We start from the raw sequence: 15,736 nt of genomic DNA, 5'->3' as shown, positions 1-15,736 counted from the left end.
ATCTCCCAGGCTTTCCAGCTGGAACTCCACTGAGGCAGGAGGCTTCCTGCGGAGGGACCCCAGCCCATGACTACCTGAACTGACTGCTAGTCCCTCCTTGCCCCACTTACCATACGTACCGTGTTGGGGAGTCTACTCAGCCTCTCCAGCTTCAGCTCCTCCAGGAAAAGCACGGAGGAACCAGCCCTCCACTTTCAGCTACTGCTGTGCGCCAGGTCTTATCACTAACGTCTCTGGTTCGTTCTCTACGGTGCTCGTCTTTCAGAGCATCTGAGGAAGGAGGGGATGAACAGAGCACACAAGCCCACCTTCTAAGAGCTGCCCTGTGGAAAGAAGGACCTTAGCTCCCACAGCAGGTGCAGGCCTTGATGTCTGTACACCCCCCCCCCCCGCAGTGTTTCATATGCACAGCAAGGCTCCTTAGAGGTTTGGTGAATGAATGTCAGAACCCTAGCTGAACCTTGCTTCTTATCCCTAAGGCAGCAATAGCTCCATAGTTGAAAACACCACATTCTTCTTAATGATGTCATCGTAAGATCCTATGGAATGAAGTGCTATTGGCAGAAATATTATTAAATATGTTGATGCCTGATATAGCCTCTAGTCTCTGCCATGTTAAACTGACAAAAAAACACTTAGCTTTTCCTTCTCAGTATAAATGTGAGCGTTTTAGGAGTACTTCATGAGTGTGAATCTTTCCAGAAGGTTATTTGTGGTAATTTCTCTCTCTTCTTTGTTTCTTTCTCAGTATATATCTCTCTCTGTCTCTTTGACTCTCTTTCAAGACAGTTTCTCTGCATAGCTTTGCCTGTCCTGAAACTATAGCTCTATAGACCAGGCCGGTCTTGAGCTCAGAGATCCTCTGGCCTCTCCCGAGTGCTGGGATTAGAGGCATGCCCACTCTGGGTGCTGGGGATTAAACTCAACTCCTGGGGCCTAAACAGCAAGCTCTTGAAGCATTTTACTGACAGAGTTATTTCTCCAGTCTTCTTTTTTAAAAAATAAAGAAAAATCTTAGCCTGTGAGCCTGCTCCTGTCTGGTTTGCTAGCTTGTCTGTTTTGAGTTTACTCTTGCTTCTGTTTTTCTTTGGAACCCTCCAGCTGTTGGTGAAGTCACACGCTTCTCTCATCTCCTCTAACAGGGTGTCTGGGAACAAAACCCTCCAGAAGGTTTGCAAACCATCCTACCACCCATGACTCTAGAGGAGGCGAAAGAATCCCAGCTTTAGACTGCTGCTACGCCCAGACCAAAACCACCCCAGCTAGACAGGGTATTAGTGAGTTCCGCAAGCACCCTTCTAGGAGAGAAAGGAGGGGTGATGTGTGGTGCCTGTGGGGAGCATCTTTAAACTAGAGATAGAGCATGCACAGATGAGAACAGGTAGAAATCCCCAACACTGGCCTTTCTCTTTGTGAACTTGTTTTTTTTTTTTTTTTTTTTTCCAAAACGAAGCACAATAAGCAGGTTTACCCTACAGCCAGATACCTCACAGTGTCCAGGGCTGTCTTTGAAAGGACAACAGTGATCCATCTGTCAGGGAGTTATATTCCCTCTGCACTCTCGGCCTTCACCCTACTCTCTGGAAGGCTGTGGGCTGCTTCTAAATCAAAATACCTCAGCCATTGCTCAGGGAGAGAACAACTTAAAAGTTACTAAATGGCTTTCGGAAAGATTGAGATAAAACCCAACTTCTTTTTTTTTTTCTTTTCTTTTTTGGTCTACGGAATGAAATAGTCTTGAAATTGAGGCTTACTGAAAAGAGAAAGGCAGGTTTCTAAAGATGAAAGATCTCACACTATTTGAAAAAGTATTTAAATGCTCCAATCTTCTCACAGCCTACAATGGTATGCAAATATGAAAAGATCTTGTCTTTAGGAGTTTAAATACGGCCGAGCATATGAAAGGCTGATTCATGTTATTCTTTCTGATGCTGGAGACTGAACCCAGGGCCCTTTGCATGCTAAGCCAGTGTTCCGCCACTGAATTCCACCCTCCGCTTAATAGTCAACTCACTTTGTAAAATGGTACAATTAGGTTGAGAAAATACCCCTAAAAGATGGTCTATCACCATCTAGGCCATTATTTTTTCCAAAAGTTCCTACTAAACTAGTTTCCATATTCCAAGCGAACTGTAGAGAGGAAATGGCTGTCCTGTGGCAGAGGGATGTACAGTCCCTAGAGGGTCTAGGAAAGGGACAGAGTTCCTAAGCAAGTGAGGTCAATGCATAAGAGACAGACAGAAGTTAAAGAAAGCTTCACTGGAGTCTGGATTTTCTTAGCACACCCAAAAGAACCCACCTTTTTAGTGGAGGTGAATCTGAGTGGCCAAATATCAGGAAATTCATTAAAGCATGAAGTGTTAGTAAGAGAGCCAGTGTTGAGAAGGCACTGAGTTTTCAGCAGGGTAAAGCCATGGTTAAGTCAGCACTGAAGCGTGTCCTAGTGCCTGGATGAGCCAAATAGTATTTGCTTTCTTCTGCCTTTTTTTATGCTACAGATTGAATTCAGGTCTCTCTCACACCGTGTACACTTTCCTCTGAGCGGCACCCCAGCCTCTAAGAAGAAGCTTACTTGGGCTCTTGATGTCAGTGCTCGTGGCTTGTGGTCTACCTGTGGCAATGGGCAAGTGTTGTCACAATTCGTGACAACAGGACTGTGTCTGAAGGGGACGGTTCACCTCATGGCAGCAGATATAGCTAAGGGGTCAGGATCCCAAGCTTCTGAGTTCAAGGTCATGGCTCCAATGACCTGCCATCCCCTCAAACAGTCTTTGTCTCCCAAAGATTCCAGCACTTCTCAAAGTGTGACGGCTAGTGACCGAAGTTTCAACACCCAGGGGAGGCATTCAAGATCTAAGCTCGCGCTAGCCATAGACCCACACCTTAGTTAGCATCACTCGTTCCTTTGTCTGTCTGATTTGAGACAAAGTCTCACTGCGAGGATCTGCTAGTCTTAAACTCACAGAGCTCGGCCTGCCTCCTGAATTCTGGGATTAAAGATGTGTGTATCACAACGGGCACGGTCACTCTTGATTTTGTCAGGTTAGCGTGAACCGAAGTTCTCTGTGATCCCCCTAAATCTCTAACCTGAGAAGCCCCTAACGTTTCCTATATGACACGGCCAAAGGGTTCTTACAAAGAGGAGTTTAAGAGAAACTGAAAGAAGGAAACAGATCTGTGTGTCTCTACAGAAGAGAATTGGAGACCGATTGGGGGTGGGGTCCGAGGGGAAACAGAGTGAAAAGCAGCAAGTATGTGTGCTAATTCCCACTGAGGTCAGCAATGTCAAAACCCCACCCTTAACCCGTGATACCAGGGCTGAGCTAGTCTTAGGGAGGAACTTGGCATTTCTACTGACAAGCATGATAGCTAACTAGATTTTTCTTTTCCCAAGAGAAGCCAGAGCTGTACAAGTAAGGGAGGGGCCCCCGCTTTGATTCCGCCAGATTATGTTAACACACTAATCCAAGATTGCCTGGGATTCCTCCCATGAGAAAACAGAAATACAGACTTGGCCTTACTGAGGGCATTTGTTTTTTAAATCAGACGTAGTGAGTACATCACACATGGGAATGTTGAAAGGGAGGACAGCTTTTTAACCGTCAAAGTAAGGACAGTCGTCCCGAACACGGACTTGAAAACCAAACACCAGAGTTCTCAGAGGAAGATGGATTTGCAAAGAATGCCTTTGCTTCTGAACATGTGTTAGGGAAAGCTAGCTGTTTGATAAAGTGTGCAAGAATGGTGAGGGTGTGTGTGTGTGTGTGTGTGTGTCTGTGTGTGTGTGACTGAACATATGTGTAGGTGACAGGACACATTTATGGACTTTTTTCTCTCAGTCTACTTTTATATAGGTTCTGGGGATCAAACTCGGGTTGTCAGGCTTGCACAACAAGCGTGTTTATCCTCTGATCCGTCTTGCCAGCTCTGACGTTTACTTTTTAGTAAACGTAAAAGCATAGAGACACAAGTACTTTAGGATTAGAACTGTGGGGCGACCAGTTTGTAGATTGCCCCAAACGCTCAAGCACCCGTTGTTTCTTAATTCTTCTCAGTCCATCACACTGATGCTGAGGAGGAGATGGAGGGAGTCGGGAGAGGGGGAGAAGGCAGGGTCCCATCTGATGGGGCTGAGGCCCCTGGAGCTGGACAGTCTCTTGGTTCTGTTGAATGGAGTGGTAGCCTGACAGGGTTCTTGACACCATCTCCCTTTAGCTCAAGACCCACAGTCAAATGACCTCCTCCTTCTCTCTCCTAACTCATTGATGTTGTGTCTTCTAGAAGTCACTACTTTAAAAGGCCAGGGGATCTGCAGACTGCAGAATGTTGGAAAGGGTGTGTCAGACTTAGGGTGTGTGTGGGTGACAGAGCCAAAAACATTTCTTCACAGGAGAAATACAACTTGTTCATTTGACTAAGTCCCTCCATTGGAAACAGAACAGGCATGAGGGAAAAACTGAAAGTAGTGAAAAATAATAATAAATAAATATGGATGGCCCAAGATGGCTGTTGAAGCTGAAGCCATGGTCTTTGCTAAACAGTCCCTACACTGTCATAAAACATGCCCAGTAGCCCCAAACAGCCTTCCTTCATCACTCCTCATTGGAGAGCATTCAGGTATGCAAACATATTTCACTCCTAGGAAGCTGAGAAATGGTACCTAAAACTGGGCATGTTACCACTACAAATTAAATTGGCTTCCTTTTATGAATGGAGAAGATAATGAATGATAATATAGGCAATCAGCAGTTGGTATTGTATAATTTAGAACAATTCTAGTTAAATGTGTTTTCGTTAGCAAATGGGAACAGAAATGGAAAGAGCTCAGAATTTTGTATAAATACAAAAAGTCCTTAGTGGTCACTCTGTCAAGTACAGTTTTGTGATCTGTGGTCAGGCAAAACGGTGATGTAAGGCCAGGAGAATTTTCAAGAAGAAAATGGCAATGCTCACTGCCCTCTCCTCCATGCTTCTAACCTCAAAAAAATTACATTTCCAAGTTTCTGTCTAATAGGAGAATGCTAGGTTGCCAGAAATCATTCCCTTCCTAGTTAAAGTTTGGTTTTCCATGTCTTATAAATGTGTGCACTTCGGCAGGTGTAATCAAACTTTCCTAATTACTTTTGTTAAAGCACTGTTTGAAATTTTAAAAACCAGCACACTCTCGAAGCTTTCTCCCAGTTATTGAATCTCATTTATTTTATAGACATATTTCCCCTGAAAGTTGTTTTATGTACCTTTTGTAAACCTGGGATTCTGTTAAAGGTGTTGAAATCATTAGGAGCAGCACTCCCACCCATTTCAGCAGACTGCCATCTCAGAGAAGTCAATATCTCTTTTTCTATGTCTCTTTATCTATTTCTTTGTGCTTTCGCCGGATTATTTATGTAGATGAGTAAGTAAGTCTGAAACCATTACTTGATGGAGTTATAGTGAACAGTGCCAATGAAAAGACTGAAAACTAGGGCAAAGTATATCATCTCTTTGTTTTGGTGTATGTGTGCGTGCGTGTGTGTGTGTATTAGATTAGTTTGGACACTTTCAACCTGTGTTTGGATGACTGTGTTAGTAATTATTTACAAAATAGCATGCTAAAATGAAAAGAATCTAATTGGTCAGGATAATAGCCACCCACTCCCAAGTCAGGAGACCTGAATGTGGATTTCAGCTTCAGCTCTCTCTGTCGGGGAGGGGGGGGCTAGCAGAGAGGGGTAATGATGCTTTCCTCCCAAATTGAGTTGAAAAATAAAGTTGATTAACTAAGTCAAAGACCTGTGATACATTGTGAATATGAAAGTTGTTTTTTTTCTGTGGAGAGAATAAATGTATGTTGCACTGGAGTATAAGATATAAAGAATCACAGGGCTGGAGAGATGGCTCAGAGGTTAACAGCGCTGGCTGCTCTTCCAGAGGTCCTGAGTTCAGTTCCTAGCAACCACATGGCGGCTCACAACCATCTAGATAATGTGTTTCGGTGCCCTCTTCTGGCCTTCAGTGCAAGCAGAAACTTGCACATAATAAATAAACCTTTAAAAGAAAAAAAGATATAAGGTATCACTTCAGCATTTCACAAATCGGACTCAGTTGTTATCAACCTGAAGTTAGGCTGATGATGCTAACTGGTTGCACAGCACAGGAAAGTACCAGCTGACACATAGTTGCCCAGGAACCACATCGGACTCTCATATGATTTGACTGGCAAGTATGTTTTCTAGCTTTAAGAGATACATGCCAGACTCCAGTGTGGGTTCAGAGCACCTATTAACCTGAATTGAGTAATGGACAATTCAAGGACACCTTGCTCCTGCAGGAAGTGCGAGCCTGCTCTTCTGACAGGATGAAAGCCGCTGCCTGCACACACTCTGAAACTGCGTTACATCCGGTGTTGTCCGTAAGTATCCACTCCACGGCAGCACTTTTCTCAATCATGCATTATCTCCCTAATGAAGTGCCTTTCACAGGTGCTCAGCCACGGCTGCTCAATTAAAATGTTTATGGAAATTAGAATAAATGGAACTGAACAAGAAGTAGCAGGTAATGTGACTGTGTACTCCAGTGTCTGGGGGCGGGGGTGAGGGCTTCTGCTGAATGTGGAAAATTGCAAAGCAGGAATGTAGGGATCTGTCTTTCCTGGCTTCATTTATTTAACACTCTCAACCAGCTAGTAAAAAAGTAGGCAAACATGAAGAAAAACAAGGAGCCTCGAAACCCCATGAAGGCCCCCAACTCAAACGGCATCGTGCTATTAACCCTCCAATATGCGGTGCTTGAGAGAGCTGTCCACATCTGTTCCTGGTTTGAAGCACAGGTCTCATGATACCTAGCCTGTTATCCTTCTGTATCTCTCAAGCATGTTGGAAGGAAGATAGAGGGACGTCATAAGAGGCAAATATGCTAACAACAAGAAGTGATCATAGACAGCAAGTAGACAAAACAATACCGTGAACACTAAAGAATTTCAGTCTCTCTGATGTCTGTACTTGACATCTAGTTCCTAGTGCCCTTAAGGAAAACTTGAAGTATTACAATCATGATGTTAACAGGGAAGACCTAGGTCCACAAAATAGAGCTGCCGTCTGCAGTGTTCCGTGAAGACTGGGAAATATGTAATTAATTTAAAGGAGGATTGGTCAAGTATATCATTGTCTACAATTATCCCTGATCCTCCTCTATCAGAACAATATCCCCACCCAGGGAAACAGAATTTCTCCCCAATCATCTTGAGTGCTGGACCAATGACCGGCGCACAGGTGTGCTGGATGCACAGCCCAGCAGATGCACGTAGTAGCATTTCCAGGTTCTGTGGCGCGCTTGTCACAGCGGTACCCTGAGAATGGCACTTTTTGCCTGCTGTCTGCTGCCTCCTCCGGAGTCACTCAGTGAGAGCACATGGCAGAAGTGACAGGACCTGGACCAGGGCGGTTACGAACTACACTCGACAGTTTCCAAGTAACAAAGTAAGGAGTCATTCTTTGTCACACAAATTCTACTTGAAAAAGGGTCCCTTCCTGAAAATGGTTCATTTTAGTTTGTTCTGAGTTGGAGTTAACAGAAGGAATCATGGGAACTCGTGTGTGTGAAGTTCCTCCTTCCCCCTGCTGTGCTAGGCAATTGGGGCTTTACTGAAAACAGCCTCGATAAAAAAAAAAAAAAAACTCACTAGAGATGGTGGAAAAACAGATGCAAGCAGCCAAGTATAATATCCTAACTAGATTGAGCCACCTCCACCCTGCAGTGGGAAGCCAAGCCTCAGGAGGGCTCCCATGGGTGTCCCTGCTCGGGTTGGTGGAACAAGTCCTTCTGGGAACTGTTGAAAAGGAATGTCAATTGGATGGAATTTCCGTGGCCTAGAGATATTGACGATGATGCCATTAGGGTATGACGTAAGGACAGCTGGCAGCCACCTGCCTCATTTGAGACAATTTCAGGGACTGTGGGGTGAGAAGTGTGGATAGCTAGAGTCTCAGACACAAAAGGAAAAGTCACGTTCTTTCTTCTCTCTGTCTCTGGAAAGCGAAGGACTCCGGTACTCACCCTGAGCCTGAGATTGGCTGACTTCATGACTAGGCACACATTATTTCACCTTCGGCCTCAGCACCAAGGACTAATTAATCATGGCAAGATGTCCCGCGACTCCGCAACGCTAAATACAAATACAGGAGACCCTCTGGTTCACAGAGCTGTAATGCATGCTCTTGCATATTCATGCTTAACCATGCCAGTCCACACCCTCTCCCAGCAACCACCCTTCATTTTACCAGCCTCAGAGGGGCCCCTTTCTGTTTGCAAGGTGAAGCGGGGGTTGGTCTTGGTGTGTGGCTTCCATACTGATGCCCTGTTTTACTCCCTTCAGAGATTCTGAAAAACTCAGCACCGTTGCCTGGAAATGCCTATAACACCTGCAGCACAAACTCAGATTTCTTCCCATTAATTTCACTTCTTTAGATACACAGGACCTTGGAAGTAAAAATGCACTTCAAGGGAAAAAACAAAAACAAAGTTTCAAACAAAGACTCTACTGTGGGCTTATTCAGTGTCTGCCACTAATCTATGTCATTTTGGACAAAAGCCCTGAAGTTCCTCAAATCCAATGTCCACCTCTTAGATGTGCGGCTAAAGTTTTCACTGTGAAAGGCATGATCTTTCTGTCGGTGAATTAGTGAAAAATATTTGCAGGTTAAGGATGATGGAGCAGCATGGCCATGCTGGAGATGGTGGAACTCTGGAGAGTCAAGGGCAACAGGGACAGGGACTGTTACAAGTCACAGGGGCAGGATGGGGGCAGTGGAGGTGAGAAGTAAAGGAGAAACATGTCAAATATGGAATGGGGGTTTAGTGAACAAAGAAGAGGAGGCAAAGAGAGAAGACGCTGTTCACTCTGTGGTTGTGCACAGCTCATTCTATTCTATTGGAAGCTCCGCCCTGAGTTGGGTAGCAGGAAAATCCAAATTATTTCTTCTTTTACAGTGGGATCTGGTCATGCATATAACCTGTTGCTCTAGAAGGTGCTGCTGCCTCGGGAGTTGAGGTAGACAATGCAGCCTGTAAGCTTGCAAACTCGACTTTGGCTTGACTCACCCACTAGGCTTGGCACCTGTCTTAGGTCCTTCTGTATGTTCTCATCTTTGCCTGCCCTAGTCTTCCCCAGTGTGACGAGAATTCAGCTCAGGGTGCCCCATCACTAATGGTATCTTGCACACCACCATGTTGGTTGGTTTACCTGATTTCAGAGCATGTTTTCTAATGCAACTGTTTCCATTAGACAGCCTCTCCCAGAGGAGGGCTGGGTGAAGAGGGGAGCACAGAAGGAGTGATTGGCAGAGACAATTGAACAGGATTAGAAAACCGAACCGGGGCCTGGAGCGATGGCTCAGTGGCTAAGAGCATTGGCTGCTCTTTCAGAGGACCTGGGTTCAATTCCTAGCATTCACATGGCAGTTCAAAACTGTTTGTAACTCCCACAGATACATATGCAGGCAAAACAGTAATGCAAATAAAATAAAAATAAATTATTGTTTTAAAAAAAAGAAAGAAGAAAAACTGAACAGGGACCTGTGCAGTGGCTCATTCCAATAACACCAGCGTTCTCAGGGCTGAGGCGGGAAGATGGCTGCATCTTTGAGGCCAGTCTGGGTTACATAGTGAGCTTCAGACTAGCGAGAGCTGCACAGCAAAATGCTGTCTAAAATTTAAAAGAGGAAGGAAGGAGAAAAAGGAAGAAAATGAATGAGGAAGGGAGAGAGAGAGGGAGGGAGGGAAAAAGGGAGAGAGAAAGGGTAAGGAGAGACAGGGAAGAGAGAGAGAGAGACAGAGGGAGAGAGAGAGGGAAAAGCTGAGACAGGAATACTGTTAACAAACAAGTCATCTATGCTGCCTCTTACCTCTGCTAAGAACTAAACAAAAGTACATGGTCTACAACAGTCACTTAAGAAGCAGTTTCTTTTATAAACAGTTTCTACATGATTTTCGGCCACCATCAGATTTCATTAGTCTACCTGTGATGGTTTGAAAAAAAAAGATCCCCAAAGGGATTGGCACTATTAAGAGTCAATACCTTGCTGAAGGAAGTGTGTCACTGTGGAGACGGGCCTTGAGGTCTCTTTTGCTCAAGCTTCCCTCGGTGTGACTTTCAGTCAACTTCCTGTTGCTTACAAGATGTAGCACTCTTTGCTCCAGCACCACGTCTGCCTGCATGGCCCCGTACACCCCACCATGATGATAAGGGACTAAATTTCTGAACTGTAAGCCACCCCAGTTAAATGTTTTCTTTATAAGACTTGCCATGGTCATGGTGTCTTTGCACAGCAATAGAAACCCAAACTAAGATGCCATTTAAGTCAAGTATTTGAAAAGCCATCTTCTTCACATACAGAAAAGGAATATGTAGAAGAGAATTCCAGACATGTTGAAAGCCCTTCAAAGATGGGTTGGTAGGTTGCTAGGGCAGATCTAGTATTTTTCAGTAGTAAACTTTGGTTATGTTTGCTGTGAAGATAGAAAGTCCCTAAATGTTGATATATGTATATATCAACTCTGCCAAAGGTGATCTTCCAGTACAGCTCTGTCAGCCATGACACCAGCAGTCATATTAGGAGTACCCCACCTTGTGATCACCCAACTGCCTTGACTAGTGTTTAATCTGAGAAATCCAACCTCATAAAAAGCAATAGAAGTACTTGCCTCGCTCTGCCCCTGTAGTACTGGAGACTCAACTGCCACGCCGGTAGACCAGTACCACGAGCATCACCTGGGGACTTTCTAGACCCATTGTGCAATCAATAGAAGTAAAGTAATCAACCATACTTCCAGGGTACCACCATGAGCCCCCGCTGTAATTCTTGAATTACACACTTGATCTTGTGGCTCTTGTTTTATGGTGGAATGGTTGATCTCTTGAACTGCTCCACTATAGATAAGTCCAGTGCTCTGAGGCTAAGAGCCAAATGTGGTAGGGATGTTCCTTCCAGGAAGGAAAGCTTCCTCACGGGCTAGGAGCTGGAGAGAAGTCAATGGCTTAGCTGCCAGGGAGTGAAGAATTAGAGCCAATACTTGGATTATGACTGGCGTTGGGAGCTTCAGCTTTCCGGTCTGGCTCCACTCTCCAGGAAAATGAATTAGCAATGTCAAGTATGCAAATTCTCCGAGATTTCTGATCTGGATCAACACAAAATTAATGACACATATGGAAATTTTCTTCCATGATTTTGGAGACATTTGATTTACAGTAGCCTGGCCTTCCATCCAGAAACTTATAAAATACAATCCTGTATATTTTTATCCATAATTGTGACAAGCTACAATTAAGGAACAGACAGTTCACAGAGAACATAAACACACATCCTGAGATCCATCAGGACTAGCAATGATGGTAGAGGCTGGGACCTTGGGAAACTCTGTCTCTAAGAATCTATTTGGCCAATGATGAACGTGAGCATTTTGAACTGGTCGGATATTAGTTGGCACGTTTACTTCACAGAGATTTCCTGGAGTGGGCCAGCAGAATCATGTGCTTGGGATCCAAACTTTATAAAAAACTTTTCTTAATGGCTCCATCTTGTTACTATTTATAGCTACTGATTTTCTGAATGGTACTCATCTGCCCATCAGTGAAAGCTATTTTGCTTTCTACTCATTTTTACGTACAAATCCTATTTGGAGACCTAATCTAAACCACAGAGGTGCCTGTTTATTTTTGTTTCTCTCCATTAACAAAGAAGCACCATTTACCTTCTGTGTGTCTGGAAACTTTCAGATATTTCCAAAAGCTGCCTCATGTTTTGAAAGCTTGGACACTACAATCAGTCCAGTCCTTATGAATTGTAATCTCTAATATCAATATCACATTGGGCTTCAGTGATCCCTCCCTTTTGTGGTGCACACGGTGTTGTTAAGTCCTCACGGAACCAGATCGGTAGAAAGAAGTGATTGCTTGGGACAGCTTTGAAATACACATTGTTCAGAACGGCTCCTGGTGACCAGCTTTTATGAATGGCTGGTTTTACTTGAGGGCCACATCATCCGGTTAGTTATATCCGTGCGTTTGCGTGGCAAGCACTGCTCTTGTCGCATGCTGAGGAATGAAAGTTGGAAACTAAGTGGTGTCTTTAGGGAGAAAATAAATTCTAGGGGTGAAACGCCACTGGGTGTGGGAAGTTAAGAAGTCCGGGTGAATGTTAAGGCTTGCTCCCCTAGTAAGCGTGTATTTATAAATACTCCAGACATCAATTTGTTCAAACACCCATGAGCAGAGATCATAATCTGAACCGAAAGCCGAGGAAGACTTGTCTTCCTAATAAGACAGCTAACAACTTTAGGTGCTAGTATGGGTAAAATATTCCCCTTCTTCTGCTCAGACAATAAACCACGACAGTCATGTGGTAAGTTTCATGTCACTGCAGGTTCCAGAGATGAGCAGCATCCTGTGAATCTGTAAATGTCAGCGAAGGGATGGCTCTCAGGCCTGCCCTGCTCAGCCTCTTAACAGTAATCTATTTCTGCTCCTGGGCCGAGATAGTGATCTGAGGTAGATCGATGAAGTAGATTGGCCGAGAATGCTGTAAGTCAGACAGGTGCCGATAAAAATAGGCAGACAATTTGCATCATTATATGCTTTATGGCTAAGATGAATGACTTGATTTTCCTAGTGGCCTGCCATTTGTCCTGCTGTAATGGCTTGTTCTGTGACCTCAGGCCAGGCTCTCACTCTCTGCCTAACCCATGAGTAGCTATGCTTATTAGTCACTGGGAGTTAAGTGCACAGCCACAAAGTGACAAGCGCGGGGACCTTGCCATGAGAAGACTTGGAATGATCTATTGATCAAATGGAAGAAAAGAGCTGAAATTAATAATTCCTGTTATGGGTCACAAAGCAGACTTTTCAAACCAGCTATAGACAACTAACCTGGATTTTAAGCTTACTTGGAAAATGTCTCAGAACAAAAGCTTTGACTTTAACATGGTCACTGGATTTGATTTTATTTTTTTAAGTTGGGGGAAATGACACTAATTTCCGTGAGTACCCTGGCTTAGGGGCTAGAATCCAAAGAAGCCTGGATAGATTCCTTCTGCCTCTTTTCAAATGTTAGCCTTTCCTTGAGATCTCTTTCCTGCTCACCACCCAGTGTGAGCCCAGCAGTGAGCTTGCAACTCCACTCTGCCACGTTTTAACCGCTGAGAGCAGCTACACCTGTGGCGGCCTGGAGGCCATAGAAAGTAGGTCAGTGGAAATCACTCAGCTGTAGCTTAATCTCACAGTGAGGGCAAGTGTTTCCCATCCTACACAGAGTTTGGCTATGAGATAAGTAGGCGGAGACCTGCTCCTGAAATAGAGATGCACCATCTAGCTCTTTTGAAAATAAGTACTTCTTTCAGCAAGTGTATCATAAGCATCATAAAGCCGTAAAATAAATGTGTGTTGGGCTAGATCTATGTTCACTACAGAATCAGAACAAAATGCAGCACATCTGAAAATCCCTCAACTCTGAGCTGAAATCAATGGCACACCCTTGTATTCCCCGAGGCTGAAATTGGGTATGCAAGTTCAAGGCTAGCCTGGGCTACCTAACAGGTTTCAGGGCAATCCGTGCTACACAGTGAGGCTTTGTCTCAAATCATACACTGTCAGTCTCTTTAGGAAGCACCAGAGTTTGATCCCAGGTTCTAAAAGCATATGAAACATGCAGCCGCAGCTGAGCTACAAGCAGTCCTTGGAAAGCACGTTTTCAGTGCTCAAGAATGGTTGAATTTTAAGTCATGATTATAGTTTTTCATTACTTGAAAGCATGAATCTATGTGTAAATACATTTCTTCATTACTTAAGATGCTACATGTCTGCACGTAAGTAGATATATACACAAATCTTAAGCATGAATGTATCAGTGTGTGCACACATACACACACAGACAAAAATTAAGCATGAAGTATTTATACATATATAGAACTGCAGCAGTGCCCAGCAAACTTCGTCCCTCACCAGACTTCCCAGTGCCCCTGCAGAAGGGTGGGGCCACACCTCTAGTTGGGGACAGTCAGTGAAATGTTGTAAAATGTCCTAAGAGCCTTCCAGATTGATAGCATGAATGGCCCTGAAAGATTCTTTAGAGTTTTTTCGTTCCTTACTTCTCGGTCCAGTTTCTGAATCAACCGTAGGACACGCGGGCAGGGCACAGCACCGCAACCTCTGTGCATGGGATCTGTGGTTTGAGTGGCGATTACTCATTTATTGTAGAAAGCCATTGGTATTTGCAGTTTATTTGTTACCAAAGCAAAGTCTTCTGACTAATGCTGAACTTTGTAATATTAGAATGCAAAGAGAAGGACTGGAGATGTGGGTCAACAGTTAGGAGTGCTTGAGGCCTTTCCAGAAGACCCTACTTAGTTTTCCAGCACCTACAGAGGGCAGTTTACAACCCCCTATAACTCTAGCTCCAAGGACCCTGGTACCCTTTTTCTGGCCCCCAGGCAAGTGCGCATGCTTGCATGCACATGCGCATACACACGCTTGCACACACACATACACACAAATAAAAATCTTTCAATAAAATTTGTATTTATAAATAAAACACAAATTGGCTATATAAATATATAAAAATCAAAGCTAAATCTAATAGACATACTGTATATTTTAAGACCTAGCTAAGATTCCCAAGACTATTTCTATTTCTTTTTTTTTATCAAAATCACTGACTTAATAACTGTTATAACTGAACTCCCAACTTCCCTCCCTCTCTTACTCTCTCTTTTCTTTCTTTCTGTTTTTTTCATTATTCTCTCATACATTGCATCCTGACCTCAATTTTCCCTCCCTCCACTCCTCCTAGTACGCCCCCCCCCCATAGACCTCCCTTCTCCACCAAATCAAATCCTCCATTTCCCTTCAGAGAAGAGCAGGCCTATGGGTAACGTCAATGGAACATGGCGTAACTGGTCATAAGACTGGACACAAGCCCTCATATCAGGGCTGAGTGAGGCAACCAAGTATAAGGAAAGAGGTCCCCATTCTGACTTGAGACACTTTCTTGGGTCTCCTTGCCACCTCTAGGTACACAGTGTCAGGCCCTTGTGTTACTTTGTATCATCCGCTTCAGAAATACTAAGTCAGTTTTGGTTCTTTCCTCAATATTACGATCTCTGTTTCCCAAGTTCTTCCTCAAAAAATATTGGACAAATAGTGTTTGTGCAGAATTTTTGCATTCTCTAAAATGCCCAATCTTATATTCTCTTATTTTTTTGTGGTTATTTATTTATTTTCCTGTGTATGTCCTGGAAAATTGAACCCAGATCCTTGCACATGCTAGGGAAACATTCTTCCACCAAGCTATAGCTCTTGTTCCCAGTAAGACTGTTTCTTCCTGTGATTTTATTCCTGATTTTAAACATTGAACTTCAAAGTCTGTTTGCTATGGAGAGAGGGTGTGTGTGTGTGTGTGTGTGTGTGTGTGTGTGTGTGTGTGTGTTTTGCTGGGGATCGAGCCCAGTGTCTTGTGTCTTCTGTGCAAGCATGCAAGTACTACATCTCTGAACTCTCAAAAGTACTTTTTTTGTTGTCATTATGATCTCTCATTTCAATTCCTTCCTAATCTCTTCCTCCACAGATAGGCAAAGAGAAAAATCTAGAAAACCTAAGTTGATTATTTCAACAACACAACAGATTGCTGGGAAAATCCTATAATGTGTTTAAAGTAAGAAATAGCACTAAGTTCATGAAGGATAGGCTAAAAAAAATAAAACTAAAAAT

The 15,736-nt window shown here is 43.8% G+C and overlaps 1 protein-coding gene across 2 annotated transcripts in view; it reads left to right on the top strand.

The window, feature by feature from the left end:
* The window catches only part of Sulf1 (sulfatase 1), a 165,718-nt gene that overhangs the window by 72,443 nt on the left and 77,539 nt on the right, over positions 1-15,736 (top strand). The window contains exon 1 of one of the 2 annotated variants that reach the window (XM_026786700.1): positions 6,342-6,391. The exons of the other annotated variant lie outside the window; for it this stretch is intronic. The gene's annotated coding sequence lies outside the window, so the exon portion shown is untranslated. Of the gene's footprint in view, positions 1-6,341; positions 6,392-15,736 lie in introns of those variants that run through there. 2 annotated transcript variants of the gene reach the window in all.

This window comes from Microtus ochrogaster, linkage group LG5, assembly GCF_000317375.1.
Source record: "Microtus ochrogaster isolate Prairie Vole_2 linkage group LG5, MicOch1.0, whole genome shotgun sequence".
In the NCBI taxonomy this organism is placed as follows: domain Eukaryota; kingdom Metazoa; phylum Chordata; class Mammalia; order Rodentia; family Cricetidae; genus Microtus; species Microtus ochrogaster.
Note: the sequence above shows the minus strand (reverse complement) of the source record. Positions and strands in the feature narration are given on the sequence as shown.